Raw genomic sequence first — 6,000 nt, forward strand, 5'->3', positions numbered from 1 at the left:
GTAAATGACTCTTAAAATGTCACCACTGTTCATTACTGCAATTCGACTATGGCCACAGTAAATGACTCTTAAAATAACACCATCGTTCATTACTAAAAGTCGACTATGGCCACAGTAAATGACTCTTAAAATGTCACCACTGTTCATTACTAAAAGTCGACTATGGCCACAGTAAATGACTCTTAAAATGTCACCACTGTTCATTACTGCAAGTCGACTATGGCCACAGTAAATGATTCTTAAAATGACACCATCGTTCATAACTGCTAGTCGACTATGGACACAGTAAAAGACTCTTAAAATGACACCATCGTTCATTACTAAAAGTCGACTATGGCCACAGTAAATGACTCTTAAAATAACACCATCGTTCATTACTGCAATTCGACTATGGCCACAGTAAATGACTCTTAAAATGACACCATTGTACATTACTGCAAGTCGACTATGGCCACAGTAAATGACTCTTAAAATGACACCATTGTACATTACTGGAAGTCGACTATGGCCACAGTAAAATGACTCTTAAAATGTCACCATCGTTCATTACTGCAAGTCGACTATGGCCACAGTAAATGATTATTAAAATGACACCATCGTTCATTACTTCTAGTCAACTATGGCCGCTGTAAAAGACTCTTAAAATGACACCATCGTTCATTACTAAAAGTCGACTATGGCCACAGTAAATGACTCTTAAAATGAGACCATCGTTCATTAGTGCAAGTCGAATATGGCCACAGTAAATGACTCTAAAAACGACACCATCGTACATAACTGCAAGTCGACTATGGCCACAGTAAATGACTCTTAAAATGTCACCACTGTTTTCATTACTGCAAGTCGACTATGGCCACAGTAAATGATTCTTAAAATGACACCATCGTTCATTACTGCTAGTCGACTATGGCCACAGTTAATGACTCTTAAAATGACACCACCGTTCATTACTGGAAGTCGACTATGGCCACAGTAAATGACTCTTTAAATGTCACCACTGTTCATTACTGCAGTTCGACTATGGTCACAGTAAATGACTCTTAAAATGACACTATCGTTCATTACTGCAAGTCGACAATGGCCACCGTAAAACCATCGTTCATTACTGAAAGTCGACTATGGCCACAGTAAATGACTCTTAAAGTGAGCAATGGTATCATAGGATTTCTACATGTTTTAGTGGTTACAATATTGTAAAAGAAAGTCATATATATTTTACTCTTCATTGGATCACATAAGTTCATAGGAATTTGGTCGAAGTTCTATCGCCATTTCATTCCGATCTCTTTATATATATTTCAGTGACGTTTTGTGGTTGCTTAACCATTGCAAATGTATTACAAACGTAGACGCGGCACCAAAAAGTTCCATCGGATATGGATTTTGCGTTTTCGCGTTAGAGGTATTAATTCATACATTACTCTCCGTTGCATGCCTATTGATTATCATATTCAAATATTAATGCACAATTTCATTAACGTATTGTCATACTCTTGAAACAGTGTACATGCTATAATCATTTGGTTCATTTTTATCAGTTTTTTCCTCATGTAATTCAGGCACTGAATGTCGTGGAGAAAAACATCCAAGATACCTTTTCAGAAAACGGGTAAGTTGTAATTGTCATAAATATGGTAGCTTTTCTGCAATTAAATTCAATGCACTGATATACTAAGCTTATTCAAAATGTGCGTTAATGCTTACAAAAACTGACTTTAACAGCAGAAAAGCTTTGTAAACGGCGTAGTATTCGAACTCGGTCTTGCCACCGAAACCTATGTGTGACGGTGTTGTGGAATTGGTCTTGATGCGTCTGTTACTTGCCCAAAGTCAAGAGCTACTTCGAATTCAATGAGCTCCGAACGAAATAGATAAACTCTATATGAGAAATTCGTAAAGACCAAAGTATCGCAATGATCCAGCTGCATTACGAACAGGCACTTAGTACAGTACAATGCCTAGCAATGGCAACTGTATATTGCATAAGCGCTTGGCATTCAAAATACCAATTATATTGAAAGCTATCTGTGTTCCCTTATTTATATAACCACTTTATATTTAGGATAAGAGCAGAAATATTTTGAATCAATTAACGATAAAAGTCGAGGTTCGATTGTAAAGAAAAAATATGTGTTATTCGCTTATTCACAATTTCTCCTGACAAACGGTACCATACACAATGTAAAACTTTCCCTTTCTTTGATTTCATACAAATTTCACAAAACATGGGAAATTGATTGCTTACTTAAACTGTCAATAATGACGACATTTACAGGAACCACCCTTTGGTAAAGCTCGTAGCTAACGAAAAGCTGAAATCAGCTTTCAAGAAGAACAAAAGGTATTTCGTATTATATTTTTTTATTGAGTATTGATTTTTTTCATGAACTATTCCAGTCAGCCATAACATAATCATTGGGCCGTTTACAATGGATTTAGAAAGTGAAAAATAAACATAATCTTGCATATGACCGATTTTGTAAAGGTTAAAAATTAGTATGTGGAAAGATATACATCTCAGGTCGTGCTCGATCGAGACTGCCATCAACATTTGTTAAAAACTAAACTTAAACTTATAAAAATTAAAACCAATACCATTTCTATATTAAATTACAGACTAGTTTCATCGTATACAGAATCCGTCCTCGTCAAGGAAGCGTGTTCAGTGATCATGCACGAGGTATAGAGTATGGTCTTTGATTATTTTTTGTAACAAGTATCATCTTACAATAATATATACGTTTTCAAAACATGATTTTATTTATAAGAGTGCGTAACATTTTGGTCATTTTGTGAACAACCACATTTTATTCACGAAAGTATAAACTTGCGCTGTGTTTGTGTAAATTTAATTCGTTAAATGTAAATATTTTAAATGTTAATGGGAAGAACAAAGTCTTAAAATGTACAATATCTCCATATAACATGCCTGTTAGACTGTCAATAGACATAGAATCCCGTTTTATTTTTTACGCGGTTTTTAAAGGCGAGTCCGAACAATATAAATAGTAAAAGCAAAGATTTAAAGTTATATAATTAATTGAAAAAAGTATATCGGTTTCGAATGTCATAAAAAAATTATTTTCTTCTTTGGTGTCAAAGTAAACTACATATTCGTACAGAAAATATTTCGCAGTACATGTATGTAAAATTTGTTAAATATTCTCATAATCGTTTGTTTCAAATCAAAAAACTGCAGGCGACTGGATGTAGTTATAAAGAGGCCACAGAGGCTCTGCAACGAACGGTGGCCAAAAGTTTTTTCACAGCATATAGCCTGGCAACAACTCACCGTATGTATTGTCCATATCATTAATACTACAATGATCAGTTTTGTAAAAACATATAGCAGTCATATTAGGTTTTTCTTTTCGTATAAATGTCATAGAAATTTCATTCGGATTTACGTTTTACAAAATGGTTTAAAGAGATATCTGTAACGTGTTTTGGCATAACCAAGCCATTAATACAATTACTAGTCACAGGCAATTTATGATTAGTAAACGTTTATCGTATCATCGAAATAAAACAATTACTTATAAGTGTCTTCGTAGCCTTTGACACTTTAAAAGTTTGACTTGTTATGTAACTTGATGTGTTTTTAGTTCATTTTCACAAATATTTTGGGTTTTTTAATGCAGGCTCGAGCATAAAAGAATATTGGTCAAGCGCCCTAGCGGATAGACGTAAGTAAAACACGGAACATAAATTTCACAGATGAAATTGTAGGTGCTCATGAAGTTTCATTTAAGACATTTTTCTGGATAGTAGATGTATATTCATGTTAAAAAGCATGTTTTCTTGTAGCTTATGTCACAACTTTCATGGTTCTCAAAAACTGTGTGAGAATCCTAGTCAATATGTCGTACCAGATTGGATTTTGTTGCAATCTATTTCAAAGGTAAAGCCTGGTGAACACAAAGACGCTAACATCCTGCAGAAAAGTTCAACATGGCTGACAACACCGTACGGTCGGAAGATGTGTAAGGACAAAAGTGGGATCGTTGCATTACAGACACCGGTTTACTGTTAACTGTTGAGTTATCGATTCCTACAGAACTTAAGTGTGCACCACTGCAGTATGATGACATTTAAGTTTTATAGACTTTCATGCAATAGTTACTGTCACACAGCTCCGGACATTGAAAGTGGAAGGACGGAGAACCACACAGAAACAATATCGGCGAATGATGATGTATATTTGTTTTAAGTTTCGTGAAATAGGTACTGTGAAACAGCCCCGGACGTACAACCTTCCTGAATTTCAATCTATTAAGGGGCAATAAATTAATTACGCGTGCACCGCAGTATGATTGAACACATTCATATTAAGTTTAATGAAATTTAATAAATAATTATTGATTAACACCTCCGGACATCGCCAAAATAATATTCCTTCACTGTCTTAGAGGGGTAAAAAGCCATCATAAGGGAGGTGTCATTTTGTCTACTTACAAGAGTTGGTGCATTCGGATTAAATGCGTATTCTACATGCAATAATAAATGCATGCAAAAATAAATATCTTTCTTGCAACAAGCGTAAATCTACTGCAAATCTTAGCAAAACATTTGCAAACGTATGTGCGTGTGTATAGTGACGCAATCATACGTTTTTCCATAGATAATTTGTTTGTTAATGACAATATGTTTGTATTTGATTAATAAAATACCTGGATATTATATGAATATGTCATTTTCTGTTCCGAATCGCCACCCTGCTTCTTTCTAGCAGCACCATGTACCTTTTGGGATCCAAGATCTTACCCTGTATTATACATACGTACGTGGTCCTTTATTCATGGCAAGTGATGAATTGCCAAAACAGAACGGCACAAAACGAAACAAAATACAAAAAGAGTACAATAAAGCCGGTGTCACCGCTTTGTAACGGTCAATGTTAACTACTGGGCAGGTTAAACAGGTTAATGAGCGCTCAAACTCATACGTGAATCAGGAATATTCATTATACATACAAGTGTAAAATATAGTACTCTTACATTGTATTATATTTATGGCTATATGGTTGATAAGAGCGCCTATGTCTTTTGACTAAATCTCGTTCATATTTCAGTATTTATGGCTATATGGCGAATAAGAGCGACTATGTCTTTTGAATAAATGCTTATAATGGGATAAGAGCGCCTTTGTCTTTTCATTAAATCTCGTTCTAATTTCCGTATTTATTGCCTATATGGATGATAAAAGAGACTATTTGTTTTAACAAAATGTCGTTCATATTTCCGTATTAATGCTTATCGCGGGAAAAGAGCGCCTAGGTATATTGACTAAATCTCGTTCATATTTCCGTATTAATGGCTATATGGCGGATAAGAGCGCCTATGTGGTTTGCCTAAAACTCGTTCACAATTTTGTATTAATGCTTATAATGGCATAAGAGCGCCTTTGTCTTTATACAAAATCTCATTCACATTTTCGTATTAATGCTTAAGCATAGATAATTGGGGTTATTTACTGTGGCCATAGTCGACTTTCAGTAATGAACGATGGTGTCATTTTAAGAGTCTTTTACTGTGTCCATAGTCGACTTGCAGTAATGAACGATGGTGTGATTTTAAGAGTCATTTACTGTGGCCATAGTCGACTTTTAGTATTAAACGATGGTGTCATTTTAAGAGTCATTTACTGTGGCCAGAGTCGACCTTTAGTAATGAACGGTGGTTTCATTTTAAGAGTCATTTACTGTGGCCATAGTCGACTTGCAGTAATGAACGATGGTCTTATTTTAAGAGTCATATACTGTGGCCATAGTCGACTTGCAGTAATGAACGATGGTGTCATTTTAAGTGTCATTTACTGTGGCCATAGTCTACTTTCAGTAATGAACGATGGTGTCATTTTAAGAGTCATTTACTGTGGCCATAGTCGACTTGCAGTAATGAACGATGGTCTTATTTTAAGAGTCATATACTGTGGCCATAGTCGACTTCCAGTTATAATCGATGGTGTCATTTTAAGTGTCATTTACTGTGGCCATAGTCG

The 6,000-nt window shown here is 35.1% G+C and overlaps 1 long non-coding RNA gene across 1 annotated transcript; it reads left to right on the forward strand.

Moving 5' to 3' along the window:
- The first annotated feature begins 669 nt into the window (after nt 1-669).
- Nucleotides 670-4,626, forward strand: LOC127868772 (uncharacterized). Its single transcript, XR_008044241.1, has 7 exons — nt 670-1,402; nt 1,560-1,609; nt 2,276-2,341; nt 2,617-2,680; nt 3,200-3,293; nt 3,642-3,686; nt 3,902-4,626. It is a non-coding gene; the product is annotated as an uncharacterized LOC127868772 (long non-coding RNA).
- Nucleotides 4,627-6,000: the final 1,374 nt, after the last annotated feature.

This window comes from Dreissena polymorpha, chromosome 2, assembly GCF_020536995.1.
Source record: "Dreissena polymorpha isolate Duluth1 chromosome 2, UMN_Dpol_1.0, whole genome shotgun sequence".
Classification (NCBI taxonomy): domain Eukaryota; kingdom Metazoa; phylum Mollusca; class Bivalvia; order Myida; family Dreissenidae; genus Dreissena; species Dreissena polymorpha.